This window comes from Vombatus ursinus, unplaced genomic scaffold (genome assembly GCF_900497805.2).
Source record: "Vombatus ursinus unplaced genomic scaffold, bare-nosed wombat genome assembly UNPS02014874.1, whole genome shotgun sequence".
Lineage (NCBI taxonomy): Eukaryota > Metazoa > Chordata > Mammalia > Diprotodontia > Vombatidae > Vombatus > Vombatus ursinus.
In genome coordinates this window covers 5207011-5222098 of record NW_020954652.1, presented here as the reverse complement: position 1 = coordinate 5222098, position 15088 = coordinate 5207011, and positions in this window count along the sequence as shown.

Here is a 15088-nt window from a genome sequence, read left to right as displayed (position 1 = left end):
TAATAGTAGCAATAGTAACAGTAGTAGCAGTAGCAGTAGGAATAGTAGCAATGATAGTAGTAGTAGAAGTAGCAATAGTAATAATAGTAGCAGCTATAGTAATCATAGCAGTAATAGTAGCCATAACAGTAATGTAGCAATGGTAGTTGCGGAAGAAGAAGCAGCTAACATTTATAAAGTGCTTACTATGTACCAGGCATTGTACTAAGCCTTTTATAAATATCTCATTTGATCCTCACAATATCCCTCTGAGGTAAGTACCATAATTATCTCCATTTTACAATTGAAGAAACTGAGGCAACAGAGGGTAAGTGACTCACTCGAGGTCACACAGTTACTAAGTGTCTGAGACTGGAATTGAACTCTGGAATTCCTGACTCCAGGCCCAGTGCTCTATCTATTATACCACCTAGTTACTAATGCATGTGTATATACATACATTACATATGTGTATATATGTATGTATGTCCATAGAGTAGCAATAGTAATAGTAATGATGGTAGCAGCAAGATATATGTGTGTGTGTATGTATGTACATATATAACCTCTAAAGATTGGACACTGAGTAACACCTGTAGGAAGGGAAGGATAACTGGTGAATCTGTGAATTGTGCTCCTTTTTAACAGTGGTTGACATTGATATATTATTGTATGTTTCTCAAAACACTACATCCAGTCACACATTGGACACTTGAAGCCACCTTGTGAGTCACCAGGAGTAATGGTTAGTTGTTGTAAGCAAGGCTGATCACTGTGGTTATATTCTTCAGCAAATGAAAGTAGGCTTGAATTTCACCATTCATGGGCTCTCAAGTTGGAAAGAGAACTTAAAGATCTTCATTTCACAAATGAGAAAACTGAGGCCCATTGAGGCTGTCCAAGAATACATGTGTCATAAGGAGCAAAGCCAAGACTTAAGCCAAGGTCCTCTGGCTCCCACCTCCAATGCTCTTCCCACTAGACCACACACTTGTTTTTTTACAACTCCTATTAAATCCAGGCTCCACAGATCCAATTCCTCATATTTATTCTGTATATACTAGTATATGTACATGTTTCTCTGATAGATTGTAAATTCCTTGAGGGCAGGGACTGTTTCTATTTTTTATTTTTGTCTTTGTATCTCTCCAAGGACTAGCATAGTACTTGACACAGGGTAACAATCTCCATAGTAGTAGTAATAGTAGTAATCATAGTAATAGTAGAAGCAGTAATAGTAGCAGTGTAGTAATGAATGCTTGTAGTAATGAATGAATCAATCAATAAATGATTGATAATACTGATGATCAAAGGCCAAGTTCTTATTTAAGTACTGTCTTGACAACACAAGACTAAACAGACACACAATAATGAATTGACTATTATTCCTTTGTGGAAAGTATTAACAATCATTGGTGGCTGGCCATAACACCCATTCTCTTCATATTATTAATCTGATGACCTAGCAATCGTGTGAGAGTTGTTCCACCATTCTTCACCCCTTTAGGCATAATGATCAGAGGATAATCCATCTCCATGTGGTTTCAATTCCTGATCTATTAACTGGCATCACTGGAGATGCCTTTAGTCCACCAGATGTCCAGCTTTTAGAACATGGATTTGAGTGCATTTTGTCTCCGGATTATTTTTTATGGATGATCTTTCATTTTCTTCTGCTAGAATAAACAGATCCTCACTAGGGACAAAACAAAACAAATCTGTTACCATGTGAAAATATTCCTCCATCAGGCAACCTCACACCATCTCTTGTAGGGGTTTATATTGGGTGTGAACATCTGGAAGTCAGTGGTGAGCATTCAGAAAGAGGCGGCTAAGTATCTACAGAATAATCGTGCACTCCCACACATGGCTGTGTTGCTTCTTTCTGCATTTGTGCACAGAAGAGTGGACACTTGTACCACCATGGCATGCCTACACTGCTCAGTCTCCCATTTGGAACCATAGACTTTGCTGGGTTAATTCTCTTAATATGAGATGATATGGTGACACAGGTTTGGATTGACCAGAAGCCTCATTCTACAGAAAGTGGTAAGCCTCAAGAGTAGACTTAAGCCTCAGGGAGACTTAGAGTCAAGGAGATCTGAGTTCAAAGCCCAGCTCAGAACTTGGTAAATTACTTACCTGCTCTGACATTGAGTTTTCCCCTTTATAAAATGGGGGACAACAAGAGGAACTTCCTCGGGGCAGCTAGGTGGCGCAGTGGATAGAGCACCGGCCCTGAAGTCAGGAGGGCCTGAGCTCAAATCCGGTCTCAGACCAGACACTTGACACTTACTAGCTGTGCGACTCTGGGCAAGTCACTTAACCCCAATTGCTTAACAATAAAAAAATAAAAATAAAAAAGAGTAACTTCCTCAAAGTGCCAATGTGAGATATTGATATATCAAAGGGCCAAATACATACATCCAAATATATATAATATATAAGCTAAATAAATGTTAGCTATTATTCTTAACATAGAACCATTTATTTAAGAGCAATACAGAAACTTGGAGATGATCTAGTTTAGGCCCCCTTTACAAATGAGGAAATTGAGACTCAGAAGGAGAGAGTAAAGATTACTGAGGTAGCAAGTCGCATGACTGGGATTCAATCCCCAGTCCCTGGACTTTACATTTGAATTAAAAACATTCTCTTTGCTTTTGTAATTCTTTCCCCAATGCTTAGTACCTCTCTTGGCACATAGTAAATGTTTAATAAAGTCTTTGTCTTTGTGTCTCTGTATGTCCCTCATCCATTTCTGCTCAACTCAGAGCCCCTGACTCTAAAGAAATCATTCCCCAGAAGAAAGTTATTACTCATGAAGCAACATAGTGCAAATTCTTGTAAAGGCTCAGTTTCTGCTGATTAAATTAAGTCGCAACAAAATGTAGGAGGACAGCACCATAATGCCTTTGGATATCCCCATCTTCTGCACAATGAGGACGCCTAGTGGCCAAAGTTAGCATGTGCCTCACCACCATCCCCTGCCCCCCTTATCACTTCTGCCTGAGGACAGTTTTTTCTTTGGGATTACTGGCTATGAAACTGTAATGTAAAGATCTCTATCTCTGCATTGGGAGAAGCAGGCTTCCTTTGGTCTGTTTCAGAAGAATTTGGTTCTTAATAGAAAGACAAGCTGTAACCAGTATGTTCAGAGATCTGTGAAAGTTGAAGCTTAGTTAGAGATTCCTAGCAGTTCTTTTTATTTGAAATTAATTTTAAAATGATTTTTTTCAATTAACAATCACTTATTTTCTTTATTCCACTTTCCACTCCCCACCCTCCCTGACAGAAGAAAAAAGAAAACCTTTGTAAGAAATATGGAGAATAGGAGCAACTAGGTGATAAAATGGATAGAGCACCGGCTCTGGAATCAGGAGGACCTAAGTTCAAATCCGGCCTCAGACATTTGACATTTACTAGCTGTGTGACCCTGGGCAAGTCATTTAATCCCATTGCCTAGCCAAAAAAAAAAAAGAGAGAGAGAGAGAGAAAAGAAAGAAAGAAATATGGAGAATCGAGCAAAACAAATTCCTGCATTGGCCAAGATTCCTAGCAGTTCTAACTGGCTTTGTTTCTCATGAAAGTGACCTGGAGTTGTTTCTTTCTGTTCTCTACATGTGCACTGAAAGGTCTGTGATTAGCTGCTGAATTAACTATTGTTGAATAAGCCAAGAATAAATTCATGAACATCCTTTAAGAGTATACCTTGGAAAGCATATCTGACCCAGCAGACCTGAACCCAATATTCACATTCCACAGGGCCACTGCTGAATGTTGACAGCCTATTGGCATGGGCTCAGGCCTATAAAGTTGGATGATTTTTTACAATAAGGAAAGTTTATCTACCAGTTCATGCAATCTAACAAGCATTTATTAATTATGGGCAAGGAGCTGTGGAAGGTGCTGAGCACACAAAGCAAGGTGACAGTCTGTTGGGAAGGAGGACACAATAATTATATTAAATAACATTTATATAGCACTTTAAAGCTTGTGAATGCTTTACACTTTAGATTGGGAGCTCCTCAAGGGCAGGGGGCCTTTTGCCTTTCTTTATGTCCCTATGGCTTAGCACACAGTAGGCACATAATAAATGCTTATTGATTGACCAACATATTTCACATGATCCTCACAACAACCCTGGGAGGTAGACACTATTATCATTGTCATTTTACAGATGTGAAAACTTGAGGTTAAATGACTCCCAATAAGGGTGTGAGACAGGATTTGAACTCAGGTCTTCTTGATTTCAGGCCCAGCTCTCTATCTGCTATGCCACCTACCTTCCTACAATAGATCCATCTATTGATATGTTCATTCTTCAGGATTTATCAAAAAACTATGGGACTTTGACCAATACTACTTCACCCTTAGATCTTCCATATCTTTCTATCTATGTTGCAGCTAAATTTGTAAGTCTCACTCAGAGCATTACTTCCTTTAAAGCAGGGATGGTCTCACTTTTCTATGTGTACTCCCAGCTTGTAACACAGTGCTTAGCTCCTAGTAAACATGATGGATGCCTTTTTATTCATTCATTCATTCATTCATTCATTCATTACCTCCCAATCTCAAATGATTCTCATCTTCTCATACCATTTTACTCATTGCCTCTATTTCCTCCAAAGGGGGTCCATCTGATATCCTTCCTCCACCACTAGGTGGCACTGCAGTGGATAGCACTCCAGACCTGGAGTCAGGAAGACTCATCTTCCTGAGTTCAAATCTAACCTCAGACACTAACTAGCTGTGTGACCCTGGGCAAGTCAGTTAACCTTCTCTGCCTCAGTTTCCTCATCTGTTGAAATGAGCTGGAGAAGGAAAAGGCAAACCACTTCAGTATTTTTGCCAAGAAAATCCCAAATGGAGTCACGAAGAGTCAGACACGACTGAAAATAATTGAATAATAACAACACAGTCAGTCTTAGGGTGGGAGAGAAGCTGGTGCCCTTGTGAAGGCTTGGGCAGAAGCTGCTGCCTTTATGCCCCATAGATCAATTCTTTCACTTTCCTGCTTGCACTAGCATTAAAGAGGCCATTCTTTGACTCATTTTTTTTTTACCTAGCCTTAATCAATGAATGGGTGTTGCCTCAGTCAAACTGAGACCTGTTAAAGACCTTAGCTTTAAAAGACTGCACCTGGGGCCATTTCCTGTCCTCCTGATCCGTATCTGGCCACTGGACCCAGATGGCTCCAGAGGAGAAAGTGAGGCTGGCGACTTTGCACAGCACTCTCTCACTTAAATCCAATTCATTTGCAAGTCATGGCATCACCTCCCTGATATCATGGTCCTCTTTGAGAATGAAGGACAAACAACAACAGCAGATGCTCAATGAAATCATATTTTACTTTGTATATTTGTAGTTGCCCCTCATGCCATGCACTATTCATCCTCAGCACAGCTGGTTCCATGTTTTGCACACAATGAGAGGAGTGTGGTTGACTTAGAATCAGTGTTGGAGGTAGGAGAGATAAGGGCCCCTTACTCACTGTGAGACCTTGGGCGAATCCCTTCCATCCTCTAAAATGGGGATAGTAGCAACTAAACTACATTTTGTAAGGAATAAATAAGATCTGCTTTGTGCACTTTACCATGTTATGGAAATAACTACTGTAATTCTAGTAGGTACTTAAACTTTGCTGAATTGGATTCTTGAAAGGAAGACTGGAAAGAACTTGAAGACACATTAGTTCCAAGAATCATACATTTTGAGATGGAAGAGAATTTAAAAGTCATCTAGCACAACCTCTCCTCTTATTTTGCAGGGGAGAAACTGAGGACCAGAGACTTTAAATGACTTGCCTGAGGTCACACAGGTAGCAAGTGACAGAGGTGAGATTTGAACCCAGGTCCTCCATCTCCAAAGCCTATATCCTTTCCATGATCCCACACTGCCTCCCAAGACAAAGTGGACTCCAGGGTTTGACCTTTAACCTCAGGTCTTGTGATGCTGAAAAAAAAAACCCTTTCCTTCCCCTTTTCCCCATCTCCTGAACTATGAAGTTAGGATGACAAGTTAATTTTGGAGAGAAGATAATAAGGTCATTTGTGAACGTGTTGAGTTTGGAAAGATGGCTTGTTTCATTCCGAGGGCAGTCTTCCAAATGGAAGCAAAAGCATCTGCCAAAAAATATTTTCATCAGCCAAGAAAAAAAAGGTCAAGCGTTTGATGAAAATGGAATACTGCTATAGTTCTGACCACCCAGTGATGCCAGAGAGCCATCTGGTGACTATATTTCCATCAGCTACCAAGGAGCTTCCAGGAAACCAAAATATTTTGAATTTGACTTCAGCACAGTTCCAGTGTTGAAATACAAAGATGTGACCAGGAGAAAAGTCAGACTAGGGAACTTAATTAGATCCAGAATGGGAAGTCAGGGGCAGCTAGGTGGTGCAGTGGATAGAGTCTAAAGCCTATCCTAGAGTCAAGAACACCTAAGTTCAAATCTGGTCTCAGGTACTTACTAGCTGTGTGAGTCTGGGCAAGTCACTTAACCCTGCTTGCCTCAGTTTCCTCATCTGTAAAAAATGAGCTGGAGAAGGAAATGGCAAATCACTCCAGTATCCTTGCCAAGAAAACCCCAAATGGGATCACGAAGAGTCCAACACAACTGAAACAATTGAACAACAACAACAAATGTTAAGCCAAAGAACAGATCAAAGGAGCAGTATGGATGGATGTCATAATGGGTGATATGGATGGATGGTATATAAAGCCCTTCAAAACCTGGCAACATCCTAACTTGGCAAGTTTATTGACTATTACTCCCTTTTGTGCAACCAAACTGGACTATTTGCCCTATCCTATATATACCACATTTTATCTACCACCTCCATGTCTTTGCACTGTGTGTCCCCCTTGCTTGGAGTGCACTCACTCCTTTTCTCTACCTCTTAGAATCTCTAGAGTCTTTCAAGGTTCATTTTAAGATCCACAAAGCTTCTCTGATCTCTGAAGTTGTTATTGCCCCCTCCCCCATTGCCACCCCAATATTATTGTTGTTCAGTCGTTGTAGTTGTGTATGACTCTTTGCGACCCCATTTGGAGTTTCCTTGGCAAAGATATTGGAGTGGTTTGCCATTTCCTTCTCCAGCTCATTTTTACAAATGAGAAACCTGAGACAAGCAGGATTAGGGGACTTGCCCAGAGTCACACAGCTAGTAAATGTCTGAGGCCAAACTATAACTCAATAAGATGAGTCTCCCTAACTCTAGGTCCAATGCTCTGTCTACAATGCCACCTAATTTCCCCTTACCCCAATATTACTTTGTATTTACTTTTTATATAACTTATATCTTTATCTCTGTCTATGTTGCATCCCTCAAGTGGAAATCAGGCCTCTCATCACCTTTTTTCATGGAATTTCAGTGTACCTTAGCTATTTTTGACTATCACATCTCACTGCTGATTCATACAGACTTCACAATCAGCTACTAGAGCACCCAGATAGTTTTCAAATCAGCTGCTGGCAGGCCATGCCTCCCAATCCAGCATTTCTCAGAACCATAAAGTGGAAAGAGTCATCAGAATTCATCTAGTCCAAGAATGAGGGTAATTCCCTCAACAGCATTCCTGTAAATGGTTGTCCAACCTTCTTTGCTTGAATACCTCCAATGAAGGGGAGCCTGGTACCTTCAGAGGCACTTTGAGATGGTTTTAATTATTGGGTAATTCTTCTTGACATCAAGCACAAAATCTGCCTCTCTGTGGTTTTCTGTCTAATTGCTGTGTCCCTCAGGCTAAGCAAAGCAAATCTAATCCCTCTCCTATGAATAAAAGTCTTGTAAATACTTGAAGACAACCATTATGTCCCCCATCTCTAGTTTCTCTTCTCCACCCTAAATATCCCTGGTTCTTTTAACTAGTCCTCAAATGACATGGCCTCAGGTACTACCTCAGACAGGCAGCGTGTGCAGTGGATGGGGTGCAGTTATCCCTTCCACATTACAACTTTCCCCATAGCAGGTTTCCATATATGGCAAGTCAGCATGAAAAATTCAATGGGAATTTGGGGGGAGTTTTATGGAATCCTCAGATGATATGTGAAGGCCAGCAGAGAACAGAGAGCCTATGATAAAATACTTAATGCAAATTTTACAATAGGGTACTGTAAACACCCCGTAAAAGAAGAAGAAAACATTCAGACTTCTTCAATAGGAGGAAGAGAGGTGCAAAAAAATTTACATGGATTTTCCAGATCTGGAGGGTGCTGTGTCTCTAAGACCTGTGATGTGAAAGGGATAATTGTACTTTGTAAACGCTTCATGAATTGAAATCAAGTACAACTGGGCAGGTCAGAGGCAAGGGTGCTGGTTGATTCAATTCAACAAATATTTATTGATATAATATATGCAAGGCACTGGAACAGGGGGAGTCAGGAAGAGCTGAGTTCAGATCCAGCCTCAGGCACCCATTAACTGTATGACCCTGGGTAAGTCACTTAACTTCTGTTTGCTTTAGTTGCCTCAACTGTGAAATGGAGATAACAACAGCACCCTTGCAGAGTTGTTTGAGGAACAAATGAGATAATATTTGTCATGCACTTTGCAAACCTTGAAGAGCTGTGTAAATCCTAGCTGATATCACCATCATCCTCTTGGCTACTCTCTTCAGGACAAGTTCCAACTTTCCTTTACTTTCCCTAAAATGTGGTGCCAAAAACTGAACACATCACCCCAGAGGTGACCTGCCCAGGACAGACAACAACACAATTATTGCCCTCTTTCATTCCAAACGCTAGGTCTGTTTTAATTCAGCCTATTACTGTTGAGTCATTTCAGACTCTTCATGACTCCATTTGAGATTTTCTTGGCAAAGATACTGGAGTGGTTTGCCATTTTCTTCTTCAGCTCATTTTACAGATGAGGAAAACTGAGGCAAACAGGTTTAAATGATTTGCCCAGGGTCACTGAGCTAGTAAGTGTCCAAGGCCAGATTTGAACTCACAAAGAAGAATCTTCCCGATTCTAGTCCAGGCATTCTACCCAGTGTACCACCTAGCTTTCCCTTCTAATTCAACCTAGGACAACATTATTATTTGGGGCTGCTATGTCACACTGAGGATTCATGTTGAGCTTACAGCCCACTGAAGGTGTTAGAGTATACATATATATATATATATATATATATATGTGTGTGTGTGTGTGTGTGTATGTGTATGTGTGTGTGTATGTGTGTATGTATATGTATATATGTGTATATATATATATATATCTTTATGTATAAACTTTTATCTGTGCCCCATTTTGTACTGTTGGAGTTGATTTTTTCTTAAATCCAAATAGAGATCCTAGTTATCTCTGTTAAATTTTATATTAATAGAGGCAGTGTGGGGTAATAGATAGAGAGCTATTCTTACATATAGGCTGTGTGACCCTAGGCAAGTCACTTAACATCTGAGTGCCCCCTAAGAGTATAAATTACAGAGCAGGTTCTCATCTACATGGATAGAAGAAACTCCTCACTAGGAGATTTCTATACCAGTGCAATCATAGGTTTGGTTTTGAAATTTTATTTTCAATTCAGTTTACGGGCCTGTTTATATCTTTCGAGATTCAGACTTTTCCAAAGTTTATCCAAAGCTGACTCTTCCTCTAAGCTATTGTCATGATAAATTTGACAAGAATGCCATCTAGGCCTCTCTCTTCTTTCATCCTCAATTTTCACATAAGTAAAATGGACATAATAATAGCATCTACCTCCCAGAGTTGTTGTGAGGATCCTAGGGCAATTTAAGGATATATTTTAGGCCTTTGATCGGATTCCCTCAGGGGTTTGATTGCTTCAAAGGTTAAGCTCAATTTAGGGAACCATGAGGTTTATCCAGTATTAAGGCAGGGCACCAAGGTAAACCATCTCAACTTGTATCTTGCCTCTGAGTTTTGAGTATTTCCCAGGGGCAAGTGTTCATCTTCATGAAATGACTCTGACATCTAGGGATAATGACGGGTAATGAAGATGGACGCTTTCTGAATATTTTGTTCTGATCTCCCAGGAGTCTCTGTCCAGCAGTAGAGAATTCTCTGGGGGCAACAGGCACAAAGGGACGTAGAGCCAGAGCATCAGAATTGAAGGAGATGTGTTTTCATTGCCTCCCTCTCTTCCCCAAAGTTCCCTCAGCCTATCAGAGCTTCCATCTTTAGATATTGATGTGGGTTTATAAACTGAACACCCTTAAGTTAGGGACGTAGAGGTTATCGGGCACACATACTTTAGTGTATATTCATTTAGTGATATTGTTTCAAGAGAAGAAATTCAATAGGAGAGAATTTTGGAAATTGTGATATTATGGGGGAAGACATAAGGAGCGAGGACAAAGTAGGGTAACTTTGAATAATAGCCATGTAGCAGAACAGAGGTTAGTAGACTTTTGGAAAGTGAGAGAGAGGGGACATCATTTTTCTTACTTCAGAGTTTTGCCTTAGGCTGGGTTCTTCTTTCTCCTTCCTCCCAGAGGTCAACTATAGCTAACATATCACTCATAATATCCTACCCAAGGGATTCCTAATGCATGGGTTGTGATAAAAGAGTAAGTCTCCCCACTGCAAAGACAGATTCATTTGTGGTCCCATATGCCCTAGCTCCATGGACCATTGCAAGGCACTGTGGTCTTTAGTATGTCCCTTAATTTCTTCTAGCCTCAATTTCTCCATCTGTAAAATGGAGGCAATGATGCTTGCCCTGCCTGCCTCGTAGAGATGTTTCGAGACCCAAATGAATTCATATACGAAAAGCACCTTGTAAACTGTAACACTGGATACAGCTGTAGCTCTGATTATGTAGGTAATAACAATATCCGCCTTGCCTATCTCATAGCATTGTTGTGAGAACCCAATGAGATCATAGATAGGACAGATTTCAGATTTAGAGATGGAAGAGTCTTAAATTCTTTATAAAATGCAGAGTCTAAGCCATTATCAAAGGAAGTATAAGTACATAAAATGTCAGCTAATATTAGAGGAAGGTTTTTTGGAGCCATAGACTCAGGTACAACACTTTATTTATTTATTTATTTATTTTTGGGATTGAGTCAAACATCTGGTTATCTTGGAGGATTAAAAAAATGAATTAGGCCATTCAAGAGTAAGTTCTGAATTCAATCATTTAAAACAAACAATAACAACAGCTTGTGTGTACAGACATGGAGGGCCATAATGACTGGGGAAAGATGGCGTCACTCAAGTGAGACTTTATTTCTGTGGTCATGCCTCAGTGCTCGCCTTCAAAAGACCCACTGAGCCATATTGGGACTGCTTTTGAGAGCTCCCACCCTTGAAAGAGTACTTTGCAATGTTTGTTTCTCTTAATAACCTCCCTTGATTAACAGCCCTATTTATGTGCTAATAGCATGGTGGCCAAGGCTGGGATATTGCTTGACTTGTCCACAGCTCTTGCCAGTGAAGGATTTCTTTTCACTTTTCACTGTGAAGCTCATTGTTGTAGAACCCACTTGGGAAGACTAAAACCTCATGAGGAAGACCTAGGAACTCTATCTTTGTGGATTGTAATGTGTTGCCGTGGCATCTATCAAGAGATTCAAGTAGAATTTGAGGTTAAATTTGATGCTTGGCAATCCTCTGCTGATTTCATATGTTGATATAGTGGTAACCTCTCAGCCCTCTAGAAGGAAAGGGGTTGTTTATTCTTGGAGGAGTTAATGTCAAATGTTACAAAGGTCAAGAAGGCTGCTGCCTAAAAACAAACCCCTGGATTTGGGCTATCAGGAAGTCACTGATGACCTCTCAGAGAGCAGTCTGGGGAACATGGGCAGCAAGGTGGAAAACAGATTGAGAGAGAGAGTGAATAATGAGGATAATTTTATGAGACGAGAGACCTTGGAGTTCTGTAGGGTGGAAACCTCAATGTAATGGACAAAAAAAAAAAGTCAGTGTGATCTTAGGCTATGTACAGGGACAAAGAATTTACCTTAGCAGTAAGAATTCAGAACAAAGCCACGAGTTGCACTCTATCCCCTTCCGGTGTTGTTAAGTGATTAAGATTCTTGAAGCTTTCATATACGGCCCTGGCACTAGTTGCCAGAGACTTGAAAACAAGTTCATTCTTCCTAACCAGTTCCTAGGAACTACCTATGGGGATGAGGAGAATGGGAAGGACAAAAGCAAGTGGATTGTTGTTGTTTTTAAGTTGACAGTTACTCCTGAAGGTCCTTTTCATGGGGATAGTTGTAGCATTGTACCTGACTAAGGAAAGAGCAGAAAGTAGGTTGACCAGCCCCCAGGTATGTTGGCAGAGAGTCTCTGTCTGTCTGTCTGTCTGTCTGTCTCTCTCTCTCTCTCTCTCACACACACACACACACACACACACTCCTACCATAACTCTCTGAGAAAAAAAAAGAAGCCCAAGAGGCAGATGACAATTCTAACATATAGCAGCAGCAGTGACTCAGCAATCATGCCCAGAACTTCCTAAAAAAGAAAGGACAAACAGATTTGGCAATAGCATGGAGTAGCAGTGAGGTAACGTCAATCTCTTGGAGATGGAGCCAAGAGAGACGGTCCAGCCATGACAGTTAATCAATCATACTATGTGCCAGGCATTGTGCAAGCCATGACAGAACTCTAGGAGGAGGAGCTATGTAAGGCTCTTTCACCACACACAAGGGAATCTGTGGAATTAGCATCTTTCTGTATATGGAGGGGAGTGGTGAGGTGGTTTGGAGAATAAATCTATGACTTGATCTTTCCTCATTTATTTTGATAGTCTATCCTATTTAAGAGCTTTGATATTTGGTTCCTGCCCATTTTTTTAGCAGAGAATGCACCAGATGGGGGCTTGAGCCTTATTTGGATAGCTATAATCAGCCAAAATACCCCACACTGAATCTGTGGTTGAAAGCAGTTTCAAAGTCAAGTGGGACCTATGTTATAGCTGCATCAAAGGAAGCCCAGGGTCCATAATGAGAGATTGATGCATCTGTTATGGACTTTCCCATTCAGAACACTAATAACGCTACTCTGGGGAAGAATTTCTGGGTACAAGGGAGACCCCCTTCCCAGCTAGCAACAACTCTTGAGATCATCAGCAATGATTAATAGGATGCTGTAGTGGGTTGCATTCAACTTCACGGTGTAGCAGAAAGAGAGCTACAATTCGAAGGAGGAGATCTGGGTTCAAATGCTGAGTCTCACTACAAGTAAATTTGGTCCTGGGGACACTTTCACATGTATCTTCAAGTCCAATCCTGGTCACACTTACTACCTTGAACAAGTTATTTACCTCCCTGAGTCTGAGTTCCCTTACCTCTACGATGAGAGGTTAGAAACTGATGACCTCTAAGGTCCTTTCGAACTCTAAATCTGTGACCCTCTGAACTCAGTAAATAGCAGAGACCTGTTTACAAAGAAAAGGGAGAGAAAGATAAGTTCCTGTTTACTGCTTTGCAAGGGAAAAGAACCAAAACCTTTTCTAGTGGGGTCACCAGAAAAGAGAAGCAGTTGACTATTCTTTTGTCCAGCAGAAATCAAAAGACCAAAGATTTCATGCTGGAAGAGATTTTCTAAGTCATTAAGTTCAAGCCCCCTCATTTTACCACAGAAATTGAGGCCCAAAGTAGTTAAGTGATTTATCCATATTCACACAACTATTAGATATCTGAGGCAGGATTTGAGCTCAGGTTTTCCTTATTCCAAAGCCAGCACTATTTTCCCCAAGCCACCCAGAGCGCTGCTCTCTGTCTCTGTCTCTGTCTCTCTGTCTCTCTCTGTCTCTCTGTCTCTCTCTCTCTCTCTCCATCTCTTCCCTTCCCTCCCTCCTTCTCTATCTCTTTTCTTTCTTTCTCTCACAGTCATCAATAGAAGATGCAGAATAGATCTGAAGTCATTTGTGTGTCCATTTGATGTCCTTACCCCAATTTTCATTCTAGTTGACTCCAGAATCTCTATGACCTGTTCCCCATCTACCCTTGAGGACTGGAGACAAAATTGTAACTTTTCCCTTTGAAATTCTGTGCCAGATTGGAGCATTATTGTGGAGTAATATCCCCTTTAAAGGGACAAATGACTTCTGAGCCAAAGACTGATCCTATTGACAACAGAAAGCCACCTCACAGCCTTGATACAGTTACCTGATCTACTGTTACCCCCTTTGCTGAAAGAAAGACAGGAAGGATAAAGAGAATAAGGGACTCAAGGTAGAGATGCTCAGATCGTCAGAATAGACTTCCTCCTCCCAAATACCCCAACTTCACCTCTAGAAATGAAAATAGAAAACAGGATTAAGTAACCTCCCCTGCAGAGACCTGGGGCTTCAACAGGCAAAAAGATACATACAATCTACTAGGGTTTTATTTCATGTCATCCAAACAGCTGACTAGCGGCTGCTTTCCATTCCACTTTCAAAAACTTTTTAACATGGTGCATTAAAAATTGGCAGTGAGGAAGGGGAAAGAAATTCCTTGAGAAGAAATATCTGGCAGTTGGCAATGTCAGCGCCATAATTAAGATGTACAAACATTCTGGGGAGCTCAGGAGTAAACAGGCTGGCTTGTCTGAGGCTGCAAGATGCATAAGTTCACAACCAGAGGGAAGCTGGACCTTGAAACATGCCCCCTTGGTTGACTTTGTCTTTACTGATTCAGTCACTATTCAGAAAGCAAATAATCTCCAAGCATTTTTGTTCAGAGCCTACTGTGTGCCAGGCATTGTTTGTTTGTTTGTTTTTGGTTTTGAGGGGTTTTTTGTTTTTTTGTTTTTTGTGGTTTAGTTGTTTGTAGTTATATCTGACTCTTCATGACCCCATTTGGGGTTTTCTTGGCAAAAATACTGAAGTCGTTCACCATTTTCTTCTCTAGCTCATGTTGGAAATAACCTCTGTTGCCCCAATAGGCACAGTAAGTTAGACAGACTCAGGATGAGTGAAGCAGCTGAAGCCTTTAATATGGGGGTATGGAACACACACCCTGCAGAAGCGAGAGCTAATCTTGCATCCCTGTTCCCTGCCGCAAGTACCTCCTAGCTGACTTTCATTGGTGGAAGTCAGCGTAGGTCACAGACTTCCCCAAACACCCACCTCGTGTTCCCCTTGGCATGTTTTCCCCACTTCCTCATACAAGGCGTGTTTAGAAAATGGCATCATAACCCCGTCC